We start from the raw sequence: 25,174 nt of genomic DNA on the forward strand, positions 1-25,174 counted from the left end.
AGGTTGGCATTTACTGAAAGCTTATTACACATGAAGGTTTATGTCTGAGGCTTACTCATTTACAATCTCACTGAACACCCAAAATAATCTCATAAAACTGCCACCATCATTCTCATTTTACAGATGAGCAAATCGAAGCTTCGGCCAACGGAATTATGTACCTATAGTCAATTGGAGAGTCAGATGAAATCCTTCCTCATGTTCTTCTCCACACCCAGCTTTATTTAGGTATAAGTGACACGTCAAAACCATACGATGTTTAGTGATTAAGATGTAATGATGTGATGTACGTGTACACTGTGAGCGGATTCCTCTCATCGAGCCGATACATCCCTCACCTCACATTTTACCTTATTATCATTTATTTTTGGTGAGAACTTTAAAGTTCTCTTTGTAAATTTTAATTACACGCACAAGGTTTTAATTAGAAATGTGACATTTCGATTGCAAATACAAAATACCGTAAAACGATAACAAAACAGTGTTGTTATCGACTATAGACACCATGTTATAGACCTTATTCTTCTTATAACTGAAATTTGAACCCTTTTACCAAACTCTCCCCATTTCCCCCATCCCCCCCACTCCAGCAACCACTTTTCTCCTACTCTCTGTTTCTATGAGTTGGACTTTTTTTTTTTCTTTTAGATCTTCATATTAGTGATACCATCTTCCTAATGTTCTTGAACTGTTGCAAAATCAGTACAATTACTAAGACCCGACAGAAGCCAAGGGAGGTGGCTGACAATGAACAATGAGCAGAAGCCTTTCTCCAGCGAGGGGGCAGTTCTTGCAGGCCACAATTATGCCATTGCCTCGGGGAAAACTGCAGCTTTCTCCAAGGAGGGTGCAGAGCAATCGCCAAAGCCTTGGGGTGTCACGGGAGAGCCACATCCAGGCCTGAGCCCATAAAGATCCACCAGGCAGAAGTGAGGGCCTTGGGAGAAGGGCATATACTCACCGTCTCACAGAGGGTTGTTGGAAATGAGACGGAACTATGAAAACCACAGGTATTCAGCCCCATAAATTGTCATGAGCCTTTTCAGTGACTGTCCAAGAGGCAAGTTTTTCATGATGATGGAAAATGAAAACGAAGTGAAACTACGAATGCTTGTTCATAAGTTGTGCTGTGATTGCACGAATGTTCTGCTCACAGCCTGCAGCCCGAGATGATGGGCACAGGCCAGCACTTGCTCGACTAGCCGTGACTTATGCCTTGTCCAGTGCTCCTCTCTGTCTGGTAAAGTCACCTCGTGGAGAGACCCCCACACCCTACCCCTGACCACATTCGGCTTCTCCAAGTGTCACCCTGCCTTGAACTGAACCGTGCTCATGGTCTGCTCATGTGTCTCCCTACCATCTGTGGGGGGCGATCCCTTTATGTCAAAATAAGGGATACTGCTTCAAAAACAGTCGTCTTAAGGAAAGCAGGCATCATAATATCTCAGGTTCAAGTGAAAATAACTGATAACAAGCTCTATGGGAAGGCAGGTTTGAGAAAAGCCAAGGAAAGGTCATGGTGGTAGTTTAGTCTGAGAGGACTCCGCTGGCCTCGAGTCAGGAGATGGAGATGTCTGGTCTGGCATTCAGGGTCAATATGTGATTTTGCACAAGAGGTTTCTGTAAAGTAGATCTGTCTTATAGTATTTAGTGAGGAGATAGGTAAGATAAAGTATGTGAAAGCTTTAGGTATGGTACCTGGAGTATAAAAGCTCGAAGACACTGCTGAACAGGAAGTGGGTTCAAAGTGGCAGAAAGAGAGAAATGGGCCGGGGGGCCGGGGGGCCGAGGGCGAGGGAGGCAGCCGAGGCCCCAGGCCCCCGCTCGGTGGGGTTTTCAATGGTAAACTCCAGGGAGCTCAGAGGTAGAGATTTTTAAATATGGACTAGTTTCCCTCCTCCTCTCCTCTTTTTAGCTGAGTGAGTTTGATGGCCGTGGATGATATTGATTGATCCAATGACGTAAATGCTACAGTTTTTCAAAGAGAAAAATAAAGACTGATTCCTTGGCCAAAGTCCGCCTGATGCTGAACGAGGACCATGTTGGCTCCCCTGCCCCCGCCCCAGGGATACTAGGGGATGCGCTGCCCGATTGTCACAACTGCAGACGCAGGAAAATAAGGCCACGCTTGAGAAAGCTCCAGTGGAATGTCGAACATCTGGGAGTATCACGTCAACAGCTGTCCCTGGCTCTGCTGCCACTCTTCCTGCTTTTGGACGATCCAGAGAAAGAGAATCCAGAAAAGAGAATTGCCCAACTGTAAATTCTCTCGGTATCAGGCTGGCAGGCAGAGTTTTAGAGAAGGAAAGGCCGTTTCGTCCCCTCTAACATTATTCTGGAAAGTTTAGATTTGAGAGAACACATAATTGACTTTTAAGATAGTGATGGGTTTCACAACTACAAGTGAACTCCTAGACTTTAACTCGGGCTGAGCTGGGGGGCACCTGATGAGGCAGTATTGACTCTAGAATTTCTACATGGGAGAGGCCTTAGGTAGCAACCTGCTTGCTACCGGGGGTTGGAGAATGGCAGAGTGTGCTGGGCTGGGCCAGGGGTTCATCAGGTGTAGCAGACACACTGCTTTTGCAGAGTATATGTCACTGGGGTGACTTGTTTATGATTATGGGAAAGAGCACCTGAGTCCTGCCAGATCCATGATGTTGACTCTTAAGGCGAGAAAGGTTAGAGAAGGCAGAGAAATGGCTTGTCAAAGCGAAATGGACAGTACATTGACTGAGGCGGTTAGGACACCTGGATCTCAGTCCCAGCTCTGCTCAGTCTCCCCTTAGGCAAATCAGATCCTCTTCTCTTTAGGTGTTAGGTTAGTTATGTTTAAAATGAGAGAAGTCATCTAGATCAGCAGTGTCTTCTAGAAATATAATGTAAGAAATGTAGAGAATTTAAAATTTTCTGTAGCCATGTTTTAAAAAGTCAAAAGGAAGAAGTGAAATTATAATCGTCTATTTAGCCCCGTCTATCCAAATTATTATCGTTTCAATAGGTAATCAATGTAAAAATTGTTGATGAAATGTTTTACATCCTTTCTTTGTATTAACTTTCAAGGCCCAGTGTGTACTTTACACTTTGACACATCTCAATCGGACCAGCTTGTTTTAAGCGCTCAGTGGCCCATGTGGTCCGGGGCTGCCCTATTGGACAACATGAATCTAGATGGCGTCTGCAGGCCCGACCAGCTGTAACGTTATGTGATTCAATGCCAGGCCATATCTGGACTGCTTTGCCATTTTCTTGGTTATCCTTCTCCTGGGTTCTCACCCCTCAAGGACCCCTGTGTCAGCCTGAGCACAGGAGAGTTTGTGACTAGACCTTCCTGTCCCAGCTAGGCTATAGACTTCCCGGGAGAGAAGCAGTTCGCTCCCCTGCTTGCTTTGGGGAATGGCTGTGTGGGCCCGTGTGAAAGGAGATGATACAAAGTAATTAGTCCATGAGCATTCCTCCTTCCCCAGGCACCCACGTCAGTGCAGTCTGTGGTGCATGTTCCTGCGTGAAGCCTCAGGAAGCCTAATTAAGTATCTCCTGTAAAGTGCCGTGAGATGCTCCAGATGAAAGGTGGCCAGCGAGCCAAACCTCATCCTGAGCAACGTTTGGTTGCGCCCATCCCCGGGCTGCTCCATTACAAGCCTGCGCTGACGTCACCGTCTGCAGTTAGAAGCTCTTCTGCCCGGGGAAAGACGTAATGAGAGGGTTAAGGCTCCATCAGGTGACCCATTAAAAACACAAACACAAACACACACACACACACACACACACACACACACACACACACACACACCCCCACACCCCCCCCCCCCCAGACTTTTGCTCCAGGGGCCTTGCTTGGTCATAGATTCTAAGAAGCAGATCTCGTTTTCCCCAAATTGCACACTTACAGCCTAATTGAGCTCTCGTTTCTAAAGCTGAAGTCACTTTGGGTAGTAGATGAGTCAGAAACAGCAATGCGGTTTCTTTGACTTTGAACTCAGTCTTTCTCTTTTTCTTTTTGTCGAGTCGAGTTGGCCTTCAGGAGGAATGTGTGAAGAAAGTGGGGTTTTAACTTTAGCACGCGCCTGCTTTCTCTCTCCAAGGCTCATCTTTGCTTTCTCTTAAGACCCGGCCGTCCAGCAGGCCACCCAGGGCCTTCGTCACTTGTCTCTTCCTGCCCTGCCCTCTCCAAACCAGGCTCTGGACTCATTTCCCCGCCCCGCCCCCATCTTTAAAACTTCCTTCTCATAGTCGGTATCTTCTAAAACTTTTATTCCATTCATTCTCTCAGTCGTGAAAGTTGTAGTGGTTTGGCTCATTTTTTCCCCCCCTGTATCTAAACATTCATTAACTCAGCACTTATATATTAGTTAGTGTGCTTAGCAGACAGCGAATGGGGCTTCCGAGGTTAAGATGTGCCTCCCTTGATGATTTTTTTTTTCTGTCTGTTCTTCACGTGCTGATATTCCTTCCCTTGGTTTCTGTCCTCTTCATTTGCTCGTAGAATGTTCTCGTTCCATAAGCTTTGCTGAGGGCAGCCACACTGGGCTGCGAGTTTTGTGAATCATACAAAACACCAAGACCGAGGAATGACAGACAGAATTCAGTTCTGTAGAGTTGGTTCTGCTTTTCCTGAGACTCTTCACCGAGCTCTAAGCCAATGACCCCCTCAAATATGTATCTGCTTACTCTTGAACCCTAGGACTAGATTTATTTTTCTTCTTTTTTTCTTTTTTGAGTCATGTTAGCACATACCTACATACAGTAAAGTGTGCCAAGGGCATCATCTTAATCAGTTTGGAATGCGATAACACAAATTCCATAGGCAGGGTGGCTTAAACAACAGAAGTGTGTTTCTCACACTTCTGGAGTCTGAGAAACCCAAGGTCAAAGTGCTAGCTGATTGAGTTCCTGCCGCGTACCCTCTTCCTGGTTTCTCTTCTCATTGCGCCTTCACGAGATGGGGAGAAGAGAGAGAGGAGGCCAGATCTCAAGTACTTGCTTCTAAGGGCACTAATCCCATAAGGAGGGCTCCACCCTCATGACCTAATCACCTCTCAAGGGTCCTGCCACCTAATACCGATCCACTAGAGGTTTAGGTTTCAACAGATGAATTTTGGGGTGAGGGATGGAAACATTCCGTGCACAGCGGGCAGTAATCTTAAGTATACAGTTAATGAATTTCTACCTATGTGTCTTTTCTATCCAATTCAAGACACAGAACATGTCCAACACCCTGGACGGGCCCCTCAGACTCCTTCTAATTGGAACTGCCTTCCAGAGGGAACCATTTTTTAAACTTTGTTACCATAGGTCAGTTTTGCTTGTCCTTGAATTTTCTATACATAAAACATATAGTTTGTATTCTTTTTTGGGGGTGGGGGTGGGGGAGGGAGGTCTGGCTTTTCTTCTCAACACAATGTCTGAGAGATTTATCCATGTTGTATATATCAGGACCATATTTCTAGCAGGATATTCCTACTGTATATCCTGCTGGAAAATCCAATGCCATAATCCACAACCAAACACATTATTTCTATATTCTTAAATATGATTGAGAGTTATCCATTATCAACATAGGTAATACTGACCTTATGGAATTGCTGAGATATTTAAATGAGACAATGTATATAAAATGCTTAGCATAGTTCTCAAGTGGTTAAAGTCAAAAAAGTTATTCAGAATTGGGGGAGGAGTGACATCCTATTGGTCCACTTTAATCTTATCTGCTTACTTTCTGTTTATGGCTGTTGGGCCCTGAGCCATCTGGTGGTCATGTTATTATCTTAAAAAATATTTTAGCCTTTAATAGTACTAAATAAAATGATTGTTTGTTCTGGAGATTTAGCAATACACTGAAGCCTACTCATTTGAACGTATATTTGAATGTGAGTTAATTTGTTTAGAAACTGTGTGTCAGATTTAAGCAGTGACTTAATTGACACTACGGTGTGAGAAAAATAATCTAGATGTTTTGTTGCCTTGAAGCATAAAGTGACACCTTTAATCACAGAGAGAATCATAATACAAATACATACAAAATAAATGACATAGGAACACCTCTATGGGCAGCCTTCATTCCAAGTAAATGTCAGACTTACTGTATTGTTAGAGTAAGTTATTCGCTTTGCATAAACATAATGTGAATCTGTGGTCCTCGCTGAGTCTTTATCCAACATTATAAATATCTCAACAAAGGAAAAAAGGAAACAAAATTCTGGGAATTTGGAGCATAGAGTCAGGGGATCTCCCACCATGGGAACTAATGCTAGAATCTGGGAAAGCGGATGAATTGCAGATGTCCGGAGTCAGGAAAGAGTTGGCAGCTCCTAGGAATTCTGCAAAGGAAAGGTTAACGCTGAACAGGAATCGAAGTTCCACAAGTCTCTGCTGCTGTCCTTTCAGTCACTACAGCTCTACGGCTGTGGTACACACTGAACATGCCGTGTCACTGGCAAAATTCTAATTCCTTCCACATCAAACGTTGTCAGTTCAGCTTAAAATAGAAACTATAGAGAAATAAGATTTACTTTACACAGATATGCTTCTCAGCTCATTCTGTGGCCACAGATTTATTCTATAATATAGAGGATCTCCGTTCTCTTCTCTCTCTCTCCCCTCTCCCCTCCCCCCGCGCCCCCCCCCCCCCCCCCCCCCCCCCCTCCCCCCTCTCCCCTCTCCTCTCATCTCTCATCTCTCTCTCCCCCCGCCTCTGTCATAAGCGCAGTAAAGAGAATATAGAGAAACACCATGATGGGAATGGAAAGTCTCTGGGTGGCCAAGAGCACCTTCAGCTGCTGAGAGTTTGGGCAGCAACAGACGAGCTGAGTAAGCAGCCGCGACAGAAGAGGCTGAGCACCCTCTGTTCTGAGCAGGGGCTGTGAGGATTCTCAGGATAAAGACGTAGAACTACTTTTCAGCGAGGCAGAGGCAAAGTGGGGGGGGGGGTAAGCAGTTGCCCTGACCTCTCTGTACCTCTGTTCGCATCTCCAAGTTGATAATATTAATATTATTCACTTCACTAGCTATATTATTATTCATTTTATACCGATTATTCAGTTTATTCCGATTCTGAAAGGGATATCGTGCTGGATGTGGAGTAACACAGACATGAGGAAAACATGGCAATTCCTGTGTTATCACTGCTCCTTCTTTACCATGAAGATGACCTGTTTCATGACAAGACTTGTTGGCTTGGACATAGAAGAAGCGAATATAAGAGCTTCAGGTCATGGCTTTATGGGCAAAAGTCAAGGATAAAAAAAATGTGTAATGGAAGAAACCCAGTATCGTGTAATCCTAGAAGAGTGACTAGCAAATCAGCATTTCAATCTCACTTCTATGCCTTACAAGTGTGTGACCTCGGACAAGTTACTTGCCCCCTGGAAGCTGCTTTTGTAGAATGGAGACGATGATACCTGCTTACTGGGACTGAGGTGAGGATCAGTGAGGTGACTTCTGGATGTGGTAGAGGAGAGGCAGGAAAGTGGTAATAATGATTCTCCATGTATTAAGCACCTATTCTTTAAAGTATTCTCTTTTTTCACTTTCTGCTCGTTAGAGCCCAGTGACGTAGCCCAGAACAAGGCGGGGAGCCCCCTGCGGCAGGGAGAAGGTGCAGCCTGCTGTAACAGGTGGCTCTCTTGGCACTGGAGTTGCAGCTACTTTCTACCTTGATGACCTGGGGCCAGGTTTGTGTCGAATGGCAGGTTAAGAAATACGAGCCATAACGAGAATCGTCTTCACTCAATTCACATAAGTTGGCTTGTGTATTTGATCATATATCTTTCTTCACTGTCAAGGGCATTCTGGGGATGAGTGGTTTGAAACAGTTGCGGGGGGGTGGGGTAGGTGATAGCTAACCTGTCAGTGTGTAAACATTTGTTTAGCGAGCCTTGATATTCTGACAAGACTGTCCTTGGCTTTCGGGACAGTCTCCATCTCCGAATTAAATTTCCAGTGCACAGAGGAGCCTTATTTTGCACAGCAGTTGGTTTCCTAAGAAGTAACATGAATTTTTTTTTTTTTTTTTTTTTTTTTTTTAAAAAAAGGACCTTATTAAATCCACTAGGAAGGTGGTGGGTTATATATAGGCTTAGGTAGTTCTAAACATCTATCAGTGATCAATCTGCAATTTATATTAATCTGGTTAAATTAGGTGATCGAGTTTTAGATTTTTTTAAAAGTGAAAGAGGTCCTTGTATTCAGTAACAAAAACGAACAGCTACCACTTAGGTTCGCCCGGGCAGTTAGGAGCAGGTTGTTCAGCTCCTGCTCTAGACAAACACTGGATAAGAATGTCAGGTCCCTATGCACCCCTCCCCCCATTTTCCGGCTCCCAGCTCGGCCGCCCCAGCTTTCCCAGATGTTTCAGATTCCAAGAATATTTGCATTGATTAAACATTCTATTTTTTGCTTATTTCCCCATCCAGGACCTTGAAAATGTTATCTTTACTTTTATTGCTTGAAATCAGGGCTATTTCTGGAAGGTGTAGGGTTCAGGGAAAGATCCCATTTTGTGCTCTTCTCTCCCCTGGTTCTTGGCTTTCACACAGGTGGTGGCTAGCATGACTTCAGGGGCAGCTGTTATAGCTCGAAACTATCCAAAGTCCATCCTTGAAGGACTCCGCTGGAATGTTCCCTGACACAGGGGTGTTTATGGGCTTGTTGTCTATCATTGGTTCAGTCATCTTTGTCAGAACCCTGTAGTCTTTGCTTAGCACTTCGGAATATGGGGCGAATCTCCATGTGGGGGTGAGGTGGGCGCATTAGGGAGGGTGGAGATGGTCCTAATCCCGGATCCTGGGGGAAGGAATTGAAAGGCAGCAGTGCTGTGGAGCTGCGTGTAGGAAAATAAGCCCGATTTTTAGGGATTATTCCGTCAGCCATCTAGCAGTCAAACTGCAGCTCTGATTCACTTCAGTGATTTGGTACTGAGGTCACTGCCTTCAAGCTATGCTTGGGCCAGCGATTAAAGGCAGCCACGGGATCTAATGCAACACATTGGGGACTTCAGGTTAGGAGACTTGGGATAAACCTGGGCGCTGCTACTTCCCATCTCTATAGCCTTGGGCAAGTCAGTGACCCCCTGAATCTCAGTTTCTTTATCTACTAAAATGTAGATGAACATCTGCTTCATAGGATTGGCATGTCAGTTGCTCTTGTGAAGACCAAGTAGACTAGCATATGAAGAGATTCCAATCCAGTATTTGGCATACAGCAGGTGATTTGAATGTCCAGGAATTTTGAAACGCGTAGGGTACCCTTTCCTGAGGAGGGGTGGCTTCACGGGGGCCTCCGTGCTCCAGTATTCTCTTTAAAATGATGCGCCCCTGTCTACAGGTGAAACCAATTTGGAGGATTCTGGCTTAAGTTCCCATCAGAATGGGAAATTTCAGTCACATTTCATCAGGGGCTGTTCTTGGTTTCCTTCATTCGCTGTTGTGTGAAACAGGTGAGGTTTGCAAAGGTGGGGTCCTGGTTTTAGGAGTAACGGGGAAGCTTGAGTTCCCCCGCTCTGGAGCAATCGTTGGGGTCCATGAGTTACCTAGAGAAGGTGCAGATGCTGGGGCCCACCACAGACCTGCTGCCTGGGAATCTGCATTAAAAAAAAATCAAGCGCCCTCGACGATTCCAGGGCACACACAGACTGAGAGCCACCGCTCAAAGTCGTTCCTTGTCATTGTTGCTTTGGCTGACTGTGGCATCTGAGCACAGGTTTTGGCTAGGGCGGATGGAGATAAGAGAAGGAGCATTGACCCAGGGTAGGGCGAGAGCTGGGGCTCACCGAAGACCAGTTTTGCTGACTCCGTTGGTTTGACGCCCCGTTCCTTAACCCATTAGGAAGAATCCCATTCTAGGGAGTGAGAATGGAGCAGATTCCCAGTAAATTAACTTGCATTCTTTCCCCCTTGATTTATTGATTTTGCGTAAGGTCCTGACGAAGCTCAGTTTTGGGCTTCTGGGTACGAGACAGAACTAGAGAACATGCTCTGACCACGGATCGTGCCAGTGGGGACCTACTTTTCTTGTCTGGTAACTTTTTGGAGCCTAAATTGCATGTTTGCTGGCAGCATAAGAAACAGGCATGAATTAAGTCACTGTATTTCCTGAATTTAACTCTGCCTTTGTAATAAAATAAAATGCAGCCCACATGAATTAGGAGTATGTTTTCCTTCCACTGACATGTCTGTGGTTCCTTTTCCTACCCCCCACCCACACATCCTTCAAGACAAGGGAGAGAGAGCTTCAGCACCAAGCACAATGTGGGTTCAGACAATTTAGCAGGCTGCAGGGGAATTCCTGGAATGGAATGGAAAGCCCAAAATAGATATCCGGGAAGAAAGGAGGAAATGGAGACGTGGCACTTACTTTTAAACGGCAGGGCCCTCCTTTAATGCCAAAATGCAGTCACGTGAATTTTTGGTCTTTGCCATCAAGAGGGGTGTTCCCACGGATTGATTCATGTTCCTTATTTCCTCCTTAAAGAAAAAAAAAAAAGAAAGAAAGAAAAAAGAAAGACGGAAACTACTGTGATCTGAGTAATTCCAGCCATCAAAGAGTAAGAACTCATTGATCTCAGGGTCGCACAGAAGTCTCAATGAAATACTGCAGGGGGCTCAGAGATTCTTTTCCTATGAAAGTTCATTCGCTCAACAGATGTTTACTGAGTGTCTATTACGTGCTTTGTGAAGCACTGTGATACAGACACTGATAAGAAATTGCCCCTGCCATTAAGGAACTCCTTGTCTAAGGGAGAAGAAACAAACTAAGTGAGAAATGCTATAAAGTATAAACCTAAAGGACCACACTGATTTTTTTCTGTGGCCCTTACATGGCTACTGGCTTGTAAAATCCAACAAGGAAAAAGGTCTCACAGTTTAGTCGCTGTAGTGGGTTGTACAGTCTCCTCCCAACATTCGTCTCCATCTGGGATCTCAGAATGTGACATTATTTGGAAATAGGGTCTTTGCAGGTGCAGTTAAGTTAAGATGATGTTATACTGTATTGGACCGAGCCCTAAATCCAGCGACTGGTGTCCCCACGAAGAGAGGAGCGAGTCCGCAGAGACACACACAAAAAGAAGGCCCCGTGAAGATGGCAGCAGAGCCTGGACGGGGTGATGCCGCCACAAGCCAAGGGACACCGACGGTCGGGGGCACCCACCAGCAGCCCGGAGAGGGGCCTGGCGCGGTTTCTCCCCTCGGACCCCCGGAAGGAGCCGAACTGCTGCCCACTTGATTTCGCACTCCTGGCCTCCAGAATCATGAGAGGTCGCATTTCTGTTCTCTCGAGCCACCTCCCCGTCCCCACCCCCCAGTCTGTGGCGGTTTGTCACGGGAGCCCTAGGAAGCACATAGAGCTGCGGTTCAGAAACCGCGTGCGGCCGTCGGTCCCTCGCTTTGCCCTTACGTCCGCTAAAACCCACAGGTGGCGTTTCTCTTGGTATTTGACAACGACTGGCTACTGATAAAAAGAAGAAATGGACAGGAGACAGACAGTTCAGTAACGTAAAAGTTCCTGTGGTTACTTTCTCCTTTGCCTCACACTTTGATATTTTCTAATCAGATTCTTCTGGCTGGTTCTTAACACCTCGACGCCGGTCATTCTCTTGGCTGGGGTGTCTTCCTCTCCATTCTTACCTGCCGTTCTTCTCCACTTGAGTTATCTCTAACTCGAGTTATCTCCAACGTCTATTTCAGAAAAGTGTTTGTTCCTTATAACGCTCTCCAGCACCCATCCGTCATGGTCCCACTGTGACATCTCGGCCCGGCCTCCACGACAAAGAAGGTCATGGTGGTGTGAACAAACAAGAATTTTAGCCCCGTAGCCTTCCAGTTGTACTTCTCAATGTAAGACTGTTAATGTTGGGAGAGGTAAATCTCATCGATTTTTCTGTTCTATTGATGTAGACTTTGAAGTGCGTGCCGGTGGTTTGTCTAACATCTTATAGCTGGTCAGCACCAAAGTTGAGGTCGAAGCAAAGATCCTCTCATCCGCCTCCCGCCGTGTCAGGCAGGGATGGAGTGGCCATTACGTCACAGATTCTAGTGACGCAGATGCCAGAGATAAGGATTTCTTCATCAGGGTGGTTTACCTGGGAACATTTTTAAAATTCTACTTAAAATTCAAAGATGGGAATTTTGAATTGCCTAATAAGGAGTCCGGGGCGTCTTCCCCCACACCCCGGACTCCTTATTGGGCAATTGCCTGATGATGATTTCCATACTGTACTCCAGTTTCTCCATTCGCTCAGGAATTTTTTGACCTTGGTTTCATATCCACAAGGGGGGAAAAATGTTTCTAAAGAAGCTTGAGAATTACTGAGGGGATTGAATAGCCCCCCCTTTGCACCCCCCCCCCCGGGCACAGCTAGAGGTAAACATACCTTTTTAATCTATTCTTTTCTCTTATCTGTGAGGGCTAGTGGATATGTAGTTTAGAAAGAAATGGTAGGTTAATTTAGTAAAAGAAATGGCCTGAATGATTCCTACTCTCTCCTTGTACTGTCCCCAAACATGAAGGGTAAAGAAATTTGTGCTCGGAGGCGGACCTAGGATTGTCGATGGGCCAGCCGCCTGCCGTTCTCCGCTCTACAGCGCTGGGACCGAGTCACTCCACCCGCAGAGGAGCGGCCCGGCCAGCAGCCATTAGCTTGGTTCCGTCTCTGAGCATATGCCTGAATGAAAGACGGGTTTGCGAGCAGCACCGCTGGTTATCAGTGTCACTGTGGGGAAGTTCCTGGCCTCGGTTTCTTTGTCAAATGGCGATCGCTCCATCCACTTCTCTGGATCATTATGAGGACTAGAGATAAGGTGCATCAAGCAGTGAGTGCTTGGCAAAGACTAAGTGCTCCGTGACCAGGAACTACGCTTATTATTTCTTAAATTACTATGATCGTTTGTATATCTTTACGCACAGCCTTGATCCCTGTGAAATCTGATATGGAAAGAAGCTTCCCTCGGGCTTATTCATTTATTTCAGACGTAAAAACATCTTTGAGTCACCTTCAGTCACATTTTGGCTGTGGTTCACTTGCTTATTAAAGCATCTGAACTTTCTCAAGGCTGCTAGGGAACTGGCTGGCTGCAGGTTTCATGGCCTCGGGTGTCCCAACGCAGGGCCTGGGCAGGGGGAAGGAAGAAGAGGCAGTGAGTGGCGCCTGTCTTCAGAGCTTTTTGCACATTTGATGGAGTCGCTCCAGCCCCAAAGGCCTGTGTCTTACAGGGGGGCCATCTCATGTGCTGTCTGACCTCGCTGGTAGAGACATATTCTCTACTTTGCAGAAATTCGCAGCAGTTCTTTCTGTAGCTGTTCGAAATGTGGTCTGGTCTCCTGCCCTCCATTTTTGCACAGGTCTGAAAAGACTGGGCACTATTTTGCTCCTCATTGAAAGGGAATTATAGTTCGTGTCTCTCTGCGCGTAAAGAAAAGAATGGAGCTGGTGCGTTGGAATTGCTAGAAGATCTGAACATAGACATCTAAGATCGAAGGAGCCCTACTTAATATCTCCCTTACGAAATCAATTCGAACAAAGTACTGGGGCTATAATTGTCAAAAACTGGGACCAGTGGAGAAGATGAACAAATGGAGAATTATAAATGAAATGGCCACATCATCTATAGGTGTATGAATTTGAGTCTAAGCCTCTGGGCAATTGTAATATGCTGGAAAGGGCGCCGCGTTTGAAATCAGATCTGAGTTGTGTTTCAGCTCTGCTTTTTACGCTAGTGCTTTTAGATCGAGGAAGCCCCGAGCTGCGCTCTCCTCATCTATAGGTGGGGATGATAACGCCTGCCCCACCTCGCAGATTGGTCATGATGACCAAATGAGTTTAATGTCTGCGAACGTGCCCCATCAATCACCCAGCGCCACACAAACATTATCTGGCTGTGGCCTGATGAAAAGGGGCTTGAGGTCTGTTTATATATACTCAGTGCATAGCTGAACTTGATCGCCCGAGAAATCGGGATCAGCTAATGACTTTATGTGGAAAACCGAAGGAAAGCGTCTACAAAACTCAGATCGCTGGATATGGCAGCTTTCTGTCATTTCCAAATGAATCTAGGAAGAACTTAGCAGCTGAAGCAGTTTCACTGCTTCATTTGCTTTCCAAACCTCAAGTCGTCTGGAAAATTACAGGGCTGGAGTGGCTCAGAATGTGAAGCCACCGAGGAAAGCGCTTCTGGAGGGCCCAGTGGCCTGGTCCTGCGGGACAACTTGAAGTTAGCTGTTTTCAGCGAGAGAGAGGGGTTGGAGAAACCAAACTAACTGGAAGAGCCTTTTCGTGTTCATTTCCAAAAAGCCTCAGGAGGAAGTTATAATTTGCTCGGGCTTGCTCAGGACCTTTTTGGTGGAGTGGGGAAAAGGAAAAAAAAAAAAAATCCTTCATGACTAGGAGGCGGGTGAGAGTTAGAATTTGGGGACTCTGTCTGGACTGCAGGAGCAAGGAGGATCAGGCACGTGACATGGAGAATCGAATGTGTCCCATGTTTGGCTCTGTTCCTTGATCTCCTTCCTGGTGGGATGTGCAGAATTTGTCTCGTCCAGAGAGCTCTTTGAGAGATTTCAGTCAACGTGTGGGCTCGTGTAGGAAACACATTTTGAGCGGTTTTCCTTCATTCCATGATAATGGTGAATTTATGTTAAGACCGTGAGGTATGTCTCTCATAGTTGAAGGATTAATGATAACATGAGTTTTTAAGGTCATAATGGTTCCCATCTCTGAGCCTTGCCATTAGAGAGCCAGAAATATTCTCAGCCCTCAAAACTCTTGAGGATTAGATCCACCTCTGAGTTGGGGGAGGGCAGGGAAAGAAGGGGACTGGCTGTGGTGAATAGACAACACACCCCAAATAATAGTAGCTTCATTTAGTTGCTGGGATCTATGCTTTATTCGCTCTTTTGCATGCATTTTTCTCATTTAATTATGAGAACAATTTACGAGGAAGGTATTATTATTACCCCATTTTTCAGAGGGAAAAAACTAGTGCTGACAGAGGTTACATAACTAGCTCACACTCACACAGAACTTGGGTTCAGAGCCAGGATTTTAACCCAAGTCTGTCTATACTTGACTGTGCTGTCTCAACGAACAGAGATTTGTTGAGAATTCCTTAATCTGCAGGGCACTATTCAGGATGCTGTGCTGTCTTACTCTCTGCCTTCAATGAGGTTTTCATCTCACAGGATAAGCTAGGAGCACAAATAGCCATAACATGGGACACAGCCTAGGTCGGTTGTCTAGGTTACAGCAATAGGCAACCCACCTATCAGAACAGGTTAGTTCTGCTGTACTAAAGGAGTTAGTTCTGCTCTACCCTTGAGTTCAAGCTGATCAGCAGTCCCAGTGCCGGATAAATGGTTTGAAAGCCATATTCAGCACCAGCAGTCAAAGAGGGATAAGGTGAATCACGGTTATGAGGCTCCATCTAGAACATAAGTTAAACCTTTTGTAGTTCAGTTATGATTCAATCCAACTGAAATTCAACCGACATCCATGGCATTGATACGGAAAATTAGCTCTCCTTCCTACCCTAAGCATCCTCCAGATACTTCTGAGAGTCCCCCAAATGTGTTTGTGTAATGTCCCAGGGGGTCTTCATGTCTGGACTCCCAGTCTGCTAAGCACAGCCGTGTTTTGGTGGCTGCCACCACGACTCCATCATGGACTCCACAGAGGAGTTCTTGTCGCTCTCCCATCACCAATGACAGACCTATCATCTTAGGAGTAAGTCTGCGCATAAACCATTTTGCCATTTAGATTCTATTTTATTCAACTCTCGGGGATCTTCAGTCTCCTTTAGTTGTCTCAGCAAGTACTTGCAAATGCATGCTTTAATTCTAGCATCATCCTTTTAAACTAATTTTATAGCTGGACTAAAGGAAAATTTATCCCTCAGCCTCCAAGTCACACAGTACACATTGAGCTCCCACTGTTAAGCCTGCTAGGTGCCGTGTCAGAGACGAAAAAAGAAAGCATGTTTTAACTCCTGGCGATATTTTTATCCTGCCTAGTAAAACAAGGCTGATGTCCATACATGCTCTTTTGGGGACGCAGCATTAGAGAAATAGCTTGGAGATCAGCTCTGCCTTTTGCTACTGGTGTGACCTTGCTCAAGTCAGTCAACTTCATGTTGAGTCTTCATATCCCCATCTGAAACTACAATAATTAGCCTAGATAATATTTCATTGCCATTCCAGCTCTACTTTTTTTTTCTGATTCCATTAAAATGTAAGACAACAATGCTAAATGATTTATAACCTACTGTGAGAATAAGATGCTGACTGTACATATTCAAGAAAGAGAAGAATCATGGTAAGCGGGGGAGTCTCTGGAAGACTTGATGGGTGAGAGGAAACTCATTTGGGTATTGAAGAGTAACTAGGTTTAGATTAGCACTAGATAGGAAGGATTTGGTCCTTTTCTATTTTGGGTATAAATGGATTGGATTTGGGGAGTTACTATCTAAAATGAAATTTTAGTTTGTAGAGGTGGCATGTGGTTTGAGTGGCGTAGTGTGCATGTTGGATACATTTTCTATATTTCCGTCCCCAATTGCTTTTCTAAAACCCACTTAAAAACTATCCCCAATTTCTTGTGCTTCTTTTCTGCTCTCTAATCAAAACAGAAGTAACAGCACATTTTTTGTGTGTGTGCATTCTATTAATTCTTGCTTCTGATTTCTAAGGGAAAGAAGAGTTTATGTGTGTGCTAATAACTGTCCATTGTCCTTCTTTCTGGAGCCTCCTTCCTAATATCTTCCTAATATTGTCCCAAGAGTTCCCCCAGGTGTAGAGCACAGTGGTAGTCTGTCTTCAAAGATGATGCCCCGCCCCCGTCAGGGAACCACACCTCACCTTGATCACACCCTTGTATAGCCCTCTCTTCGGGAACCTCCAGGGTCCCTGAAAATCATTCAACAGAAAGTGGTTGCTGCGTTACTCTCAAGAATAAGTCATAAGAAGTCTTCATGCTTCTTCATGAATCTCTCGGAACGTTCAGTGTTGAAAAAAACCCCTGTCTGAAAAACAGGCACCATGAGATAGGATAACGCCTAGGTTGTTTTAAGACCATGATGCTGTGAATTGCCCAAGGCATCTGGAGAAGCCCAGGAAGGGGTGATGCCACGTGGAGAGAAAGGCCAAAGGGCACCAAGATGGCCAACATACGGGTGAGAAAGTCACCTTTGAAATAGATTTTTTAGCCTAGTTGATGCCACACGGATCAGAGACAAGCCAAGCAAATATTTCCTAAGTTCATGGCCCATAGAATCGTGATCAAAGAAAAGAGGTTGCTTAACTCACTAAGTTTTGAGGGCAGTTTTTAAGCTGCAGTGGATAACTGGAATAACTATCACAAAGCCATAATACTATTCCAGAAGTATTTGCTGCATGAGCTTGGAAGATACAATAAATGGTAGTGATGTGTAAGATTGTAAAGAGAATTCAGGCCAGGCTGCCTCATTCTAAGACATTTGGATTTTCCTTCCATTAATAATGGAAAACTATTAAAATTTTGATTAGGAGAATGAGCTATTCGAATAAAATTTTACCTAGAAGTCTGGCTGATGTGTCAGAGAGGATAAAAATGGAGCCAGAGAAATCAGTTAGGAGGCCCAGGAAAAGAGTAAGGAGGGTGGAAAGTAGGAAAATGGCAATGGGAATGGAGCGAGGGGGATGGCAAAGTGCATTACAGTATTATTATAGACTGCTAACTAGGTGAGGAGCGCAAGGAAGTACTGAAGAGATTCAAAGAGCATCTTTCATTTGTAAGGCTTTGCGATTTGAAAAGGTTGACCTATTAATAGACCAAGGGGACTTCAGAGGAAGATTAATTTTGGGAGTGAGGGAGAGGTAGGGGTAGGAAGGATAATAATGAATTCAATTTTGAGATGTTTCATTAGTTATCTCTTGCTGCGTAACAAAGCATCCCCAAACTGTGTGGCTTGAAACAACAAAAATTTATTCTATCACACCGTTTCTTAGGGTCAGGAATTGTGGAGTGTCTCACCTGGTGGTTCTGCCTCAAGGTCTCTCCTGAGGTTTCAGTCAGGTTGTCAGCCTGGGCTGCAGTTATCTCAAGATGTGACTGGATCTGGAGGAGCTCTTCCAAGTGTACTCACATGGGCGTTGGCGGGAGGTTGCCACGTGAGTTTCACCATAGGGCTCTCACAATATGGCTGCCCCCAGAGCAAGGGAAGAACGAGAGAGAAAGAGAGGCAGAAAGAAATGGGAGGTGAGAGGAGGAAGAGGCAGAGGAAGAAGGAGAGGAAGAAAGGAGGAGGGAAGGAAGGAGGGAGGTGAGTCTGAACCCAAAAGTCTTTCCCATGGTCTGAGCATGTGCCCCCAAAATTCATATGTTGGAACCTAATCCCCAGGGTTATGGTGTTAGGAAGTGAGTCCTTTGGGGAAGATTAGTCCTTGTAAATAGGATTAATGCTTCTATAAAAGAAGCTCTAGAAAGATCCCTCACTCCTCTTTACCACATGAGAATACTACAAGAAAGCTGCTACCTGAAAGAGGGCCTCCCTGGGCCATCCTGGCACCCCGATCTTGGGCTTCCAGCCTTCAGAACTGTGAGAAACAAATTTTTGTCGTTTGTTAACCACCCAGTGTGTGGTATTCCTTTATAGCAGCCTGAACAGACCAAGACAGTCTTTCTAGAGTCTAATCTTAGAAGTGACACAGCAGAATTCCTGCTGCATTCTGTTCTTAGAAGCAGTCACTAAATCAGGCCCGTACTCAAAAGGAAAGAAATCAAGCTCCACCTCTCTTATAGGGAGAATTTGTGGACATAGTCTTAAAGCCGCCGCAGATGTGGTAAGTTTTAGCTGCTCGGTCTATCTGGGTGAAGACAGTCAGCGGACTCTAGGAAATGTGCATACATCAGACTCAGTGTTGAGATTAGAGTGCAAATCAGGGGGTCAATCAATTATTTTTTGATCCCTTTTTCGATTGTTTTCGGAGCATCTCTAATGTGTCTGCTGAGTGGGGAGGGTATGGTGGCGAATAAGGCAAACACGGTGGCAGCTTTTATCAGGCTTACAGCTGAGAGGCAAATGCAGGTAGATAAGGAAATGGGAAATTAAAACTCAGAAGTTATAATGCCCTAGCAACAAGAAATGCGGAGTCAGGGGCGGGGTTTTGGATGAGACCCGGAGGCTGTGTAAGAATTAACCAGATGAAGGTGAGTTAGAAGAGAGGCATAGAGGACGGAGTGGGGATGATGTGAAGGTCAGGAAATAAGGGTGCTGCCCATGAGCCGGGGAGTCGTGTTCTGCTCGGCCGCTCTTGTGCAGAATCTGGCCCCTAGACTGATTTCATGTGGCCTGCATTCTGCTCTTTTTTAAAAAAAATTAAGTTAGGTGCCAACATTTAAAAAAATCCTGGATTTCTATTTTCTCTAGGAATTGGCATTCTCATGGGGCACATCCTGCTGGTGAGGGCACGGGGTAGCCCTCCCGTGAGGGGCATTCGCTCTCCAGCGTGCCGCTCTTGGTTGACGCCAATGCCGATGCCATCCTGGCTCGTTTGGTTCATCCAGACTCTTCTGCTTAGCTCTCGTTGACATTTAAGGTTGCAGTTGTTGATTCGATGCTTGGATACGCCATCATTCATAGAGATGTTTAAATCATCCTAGGCGATGGCCAATGTAGGACTGGGAGAAAAATTATCCCATAGAAGAGGGATTCTAAAGGTCTGAACGGGGAGGGAGGCTTGGCAGAGTGGTTGGAGGAGCAGAAGTGTTTGGCCACACGAGGACGAAGTGCTGGAGAAGACGGTGTCTGTGGGGCTGTAATCAAGGATGACAGACACAGGGCTGTGAGACCGTTGAGTGCAGGGGGCCACGATCTCTCTAAACAGTAAGTCCTGGCCGGCCCCTCAACGATGATGAAAGTAAGAATGGCCAATCGTGACTGGCCACTAACTATATCTCGGGCCCTGTTCTAAGCGCTTCACATGCCTTATCTCTGCTTACGCTCAGAAAAGCTCCATCAGGTGGTTTCTAGTATTCTCTCATCTTTTTGTAGATGGAGAAACAGGCAGAAAGAGTTGAGCCATTACGGTCAGAGCATGGCAGAACTGGGCTTTCATTCCAGGCCGTGTGATTCTGAAGCCCGATGGTGGGAAATGCAACTTGAAAGCAACATCAGAATGAGCCAGCCGGGATCGACTGCATGTCCAAGGATTCCTTCTCTTTGGTGGATGTAGAGATAGCAGTCTCTCTGGAAGGAGGAAGCTTCACTCTGGGTTAACTGTGTGCTCTGGGTTTTAGTTTAGTTTTTATTCTTAGGCAGGCTCCAGACCCGACGAGGGAGACTGAGCTGTGTGCGAAGGCAGAAGGCAGTCTCCATAGCCGCTGGGAGGTAAAACGCTTGGCTTCTCCAGGCTGACCTAAATGCGCAATCCAATCCAGCACATTTGCAAATCCATACTTGTTATAAATTACGAGCACTTCTCAGCGGTGGCTCCAGCCTTGAGCTTGGTCTGTTGGTCTGTATGTAGCCAAATATAGCTCGGGATATGTAGCCAGCAGTGGGTGCTTGGTGGGCTATAACTAAGCCTTAGAGAGTGCCCTGGCCTTGGTCTTGCCAACATAACTGGAAATCTTTGGTCCTTATAGCTCAAAGTTCTCTGCTTCCAGCTTCATCTTAGTGATAACTTCATTCTAGAATGCAAATCCTGAAATTCTTATGGCTCAAACTTCCTCTTTCCTAGACCATTTCTCACAGAAAGGATAACTGAATTCGCACAAGCATTTAACTTTAACTATAAACATAGTTCATCCATACAGATCTTTGCAGTATGGTTTGGTTTATCTCTTGGCCTTGAGTCCTGGGGACCCTCTGATGAATAAACAAAACCCTTCTGGCTCCTCATTTTGGTAATTACCCTTAGCACTAGCTGCCAAGATGTCTTCCTAGCTATATGCTGCCAGTTTTCTTGCTTGCTTTTCCTTCTTTTGCTGAATCAGAAAAAAGGCTCAACCTAGAAAACTTCTCTTTTGCAACACTTGTCCAACATATGCATTTCAGACCGACACCAATATTGCTGTGGCTGTTTGGACTTCCTGGAAATAGCTTTTCATAGTTGGAGACATGCTCAAATCATAAAAGTGGTTGTCATCCCTGGATTATGGGTGAAGGAGCTATTTATAGATGAGCAAAAAAAAAAAAAAAAATCCCCAATGTGATAACTTACATTATTGTACAAGGACAATGGAAAACTCTCCAGGAGACAGCATTAAAAGGATTTAATCTCATCATGTTTTATTCATCAAGACCTTAAGTTGACTTATTTTTTTAATGAAAGCCATATAAGTTTTATCCTTTTGCTTCTTTTTTAAAAAAGAGGAGCAAGCCATTTAAATAATTACGGCAGGTCACAATCTCTGGTCCTGGTCTTATCCCGCCTTCTCAGTTTGTTTAGTTCACTACATATTTCGTAAAATTGAGTTGAAATCCTTAGGCTTGGCTTGGGCTACCTAGTTCCCTCCGGTCTGCCCTGCTGCCCACTGCAGCGGCTTGGCTGTCTTGGCCACCCCACGGGCATCCGAGGGTTTGACCCATCCTGCTCTGGGTCCTCCTCTGAGCTGTGCAGACCCCGTGTAATTTATGCCTCTGTTTTTGTGCGTACTGCAGAGTCAATGTGTGTGTCTTTCTTACCCATAACTTCTGATGCAAATCTTATGTAATTCATACACTGCTTCCAAGAAGACTTCTCAGGCTGTTTTGGCCGATGGTGATCTGTCCTTCCTATCTTCCCGACACATGTAATTCTCAACAATTGGGAAAAACAGAGGAAGTGATCATGAAAAGGTGTTGTAATAACGTTGTAATGAGATTTAAGATCCCGAGGGCAGGTACCATGCCATCTAATAAAAAATGCTCACTTCAATCTCAGGCCCAGCACTTACATCTTGGAGTTTATGTAAGCTGTATTGCATTTCAGGTTTGCTTGGCTCATTTCTTTCACACTTCAAATATGGAACAACTAGGAATTGAGAGTAAGAAAGCAAAGAGAGAAAGAAAAGGAAAAAAGGAAGAAAAAATGAGGAAGAAAAGAAAGAAGGAGCAAAGAAGGAAGAATAGAAAGTCGAAGAAAGGAAGGAATAAATTTAGAGTAATATTATTCTTAAAGAAGCATCAAGATGAAGATTCGATCAGATCTTAAAGAACATCTAGTGATCTTCCTTCGTTTTAGCAGAGTTGAGGTGGCTAATTCAAGGTCACAGTGGTAGTGATGGAGCCAGTAACGCAGTCTCCTCATCCTGTTAAATGTCATTTCTCTCTCTCCTTCCCTTCCTCCCTCCCTTTCCCTAATTCTATGTGTGAATATGTGTATATGAGTGAGCAAGTATGTGTGTGTACGCGCGTGTGCGTGCAAGCACACACCCAGCAGTATACGTAAAGAATGCTTTGGACGCCTCTCTTTAACAAAAGCCCACTGATACATCGTAAATCTTTTCACACTGATGGATACTGGATGAACTAAAGGTGTAGCATTAGATATTTAGGGTTAATTCGAATGGATAAAGAGAATCCGGGAATACATTTTAGAAAACTTTTCACCTGTAACGGTTAACAAAAGTCGATGCTTAAATGTGTTAAAAACCTTGAGCTAACGAGAAAGCTTGAAGGCCAAGACCATCTCCTTTTCCAAAGCTTACAGATAGTTAAGCTTTTATTGCACTTACATTAGTTAGCAAACGTGGTGCCTCAGCCTTCCCGAACCCTGGGGAGCCTGGGAGGGAGCTCCAGGTGGAAGGGGCACCCTCTCCTAGGCTCCTCTTGCCTTCCTGCTCTGTGTGTTTTGGGGATTGATATGCAGCTGTTCTGCAGATGCGAACTCTTCCCCAGAAGCAGCTGCGGCTCAGCAGGGGCCCCTTCTATCAATGTGACAGCCTGCTGAGGGCTTTGGAACTCTTCCAGATGTAAGGCATGTTGAGGCTATAAAACGTAATCATTAGCATTATCTCCATTTTCGTTTTAGAGTCTCAGCTGTTCAAGTTTCTCGTACAGATTTAGGGCTTAATTGTTCTCATTTTTCTTCATAGGTAGCTTCTTTTCGACAGCCTGGGCTCTTCCCTTGGAGCTGGATTTCCTAAAAAGAAAGACAGGAGAGCTCTGAGTCATGTTCCTTGCTCCTGGCGAGCTGAGAAGGCTGTGATTAGGGAGCAGTCTCTTTCCAGCTGCAGTTATATGTGTATCTGTGAGCTAAACATAATGGTCCATGGCTTTTTTTTTTTTTTGCTGAATCACAGGCTTTCTTTTGCTGAATTCATTGGGAATTAATTTCTTCTTCTTTTTTCTTTTCTTTTGTTAACACAGACCCTATCTTAACATATTGCCTGGTGAGGATCTCTTGTTACTTCTTGGGATCTCTGCTCTGTTTGAGAGGGTGAGGGGAATATATTTTTTTGGGGTGGTATGTGTGCGTGTGTGTGGGGGAGGCGTTGTAACTTGAAGATTAAAAAGCTAATATTTCTTTGCAAAACGTAAAAAGAGATTTCACATTGAAGGTGAAGAAAATTGCAAACATGGAGCTTGAATGTTCTGTGAAAATATTAACCAAAGAAACAGATGAAATAATGACCTTGAATGAATTTGCCCGTAGAAATTCATCTTGTTGGTTCACGCTGGAGTCGGTTCACCTTGGACATCCAATCCCTTCGTGCACGGTCCCAGAATCACACTGAGTTTCGATGACAGGATTAGAAATACTCGCACGACTCACGCTGATCTTGCCGGGCAGGCGATTATGGCAGCATCTCATGCCAGGAACTGCTGAGAAGCATTTGTTCACACAGGGAGCTCAGTAACTGGCCAGAAGACAGAGACTTATGCATACTGATATCTAAATGTCTTGCAATATTTTACGAGTTGGTATGAGGCATTCAGGAAGTGCCAGCCAGTTTCCCAGCCAGTTTACAAAATGCTGGACAACTCAAGATGAGATCTTGAGCTGCTGACCCAATGTCTCCTAAGTCTGGGGCCCGACCCAGGAGACTTTGAGATCTGCTGTATGTCTGTCTCGTCCAATGAGCTGTAGTCTCTGCAGAGAAAGATAGGTAGACTGGGCATTGGGCACAGAGCTTCAAATCAGAAACTCTTCATTTCACTTAACATGAAATAGAGTGCTTAGTGAAATCCTATTTTTAAACAAAGCACACATATACCTAGCTATCCATCTATAAAATAATATTTAAGAGATTATGAGACACAAAGCTAATATTGATTTTTGTCTGAGTGATAGGATTATGGATGATCTTTTCTTTGTATGACAAAGAAATAATATTTTGAGTTTATAAAATAGCTCTTTGTATATTCTTTTAAGATTCTTTTGTATTTTCCAATAATTTGCAATAAACATGACTCACTCTCATAGTCAGAAAATATCTAAAGATGTGTATAAATCTACTAAATATTTTAACCCCAAATTCACATCAGACTTGGACAAAGTTAGTGTTGAGGTTTGTTTTTCCATGAATCTACTTGAATCTCATTTACTGTAGGAAATCTACAATGTATGACTTAAAACAGCGGTCCCCCAACTTTTTGGCACCAGGGACCGGTGCTCCTATGAGAATCTAATGCCTGATGGTCTGAGGTGGAGCTGAGGCAGTGATGCTGGCGCTGGGGAGCGCAGCAAATACAGGTGAAGCATTCTCACTCACCTAGTGCTCATCTCCTGCTGTGCACCTGGTTCCCAACAGGCCCTTGACCAGCACTGGTCTGCAGCCTGGGGTTGGGGCCCCCTGCCTTAAAAGCTAGCCCTGGTGGAAGCTGTGTAAAACCAGCTCTACCGTTTGTCACCAGTGTTGCTGATGGTTTTCTCTAATACCTGTGGTTTTATATCTTGTTATAGCTGGTTATGTGGTGTATGCGGTTGTCCAAACTTTGAACTCTCTTAAGATCTGCGCATTTTATTGTATGCTGGTCATATACCAGTAAAAAAGAAATAAGAATCAGTATGAGGTGGAGCGTACCTTTCTCAGACCTTCGTCTGAAATGACCTGTGAGATTCTTCCACAAATTGAACGGTCTCGTTAGAAAAATGCCTCATGGGAACAGAAATTAACCTTTTGTTGTGCCAGACACAGAGTGTGACGTGCAGTTAATTTCTCTAAGTTGGAAAATGTGCTATGAGAAATATTTTTAAAAGCCAGTAGGCCATCTCCTCCCCACGA

Source organism: Rousettus aegyptiacus, unplaced genomic scaffold (assembly GCF_014176215.1).
Source record: "Rousettus aegyptiacus isolate mRouAeg1 unplaced genomic scaffold, mRouAeg1.p scaffold_m13_p_16, whole genome shotgun sequence".
Classification (NCBI taxonomy): domain Eukaryota; kingdom Metazoa; phylum Chordata; class Mammalia; order Chiroptera; family Pteropodidae; genus Rousettus; species Rousettus aegyptiacus.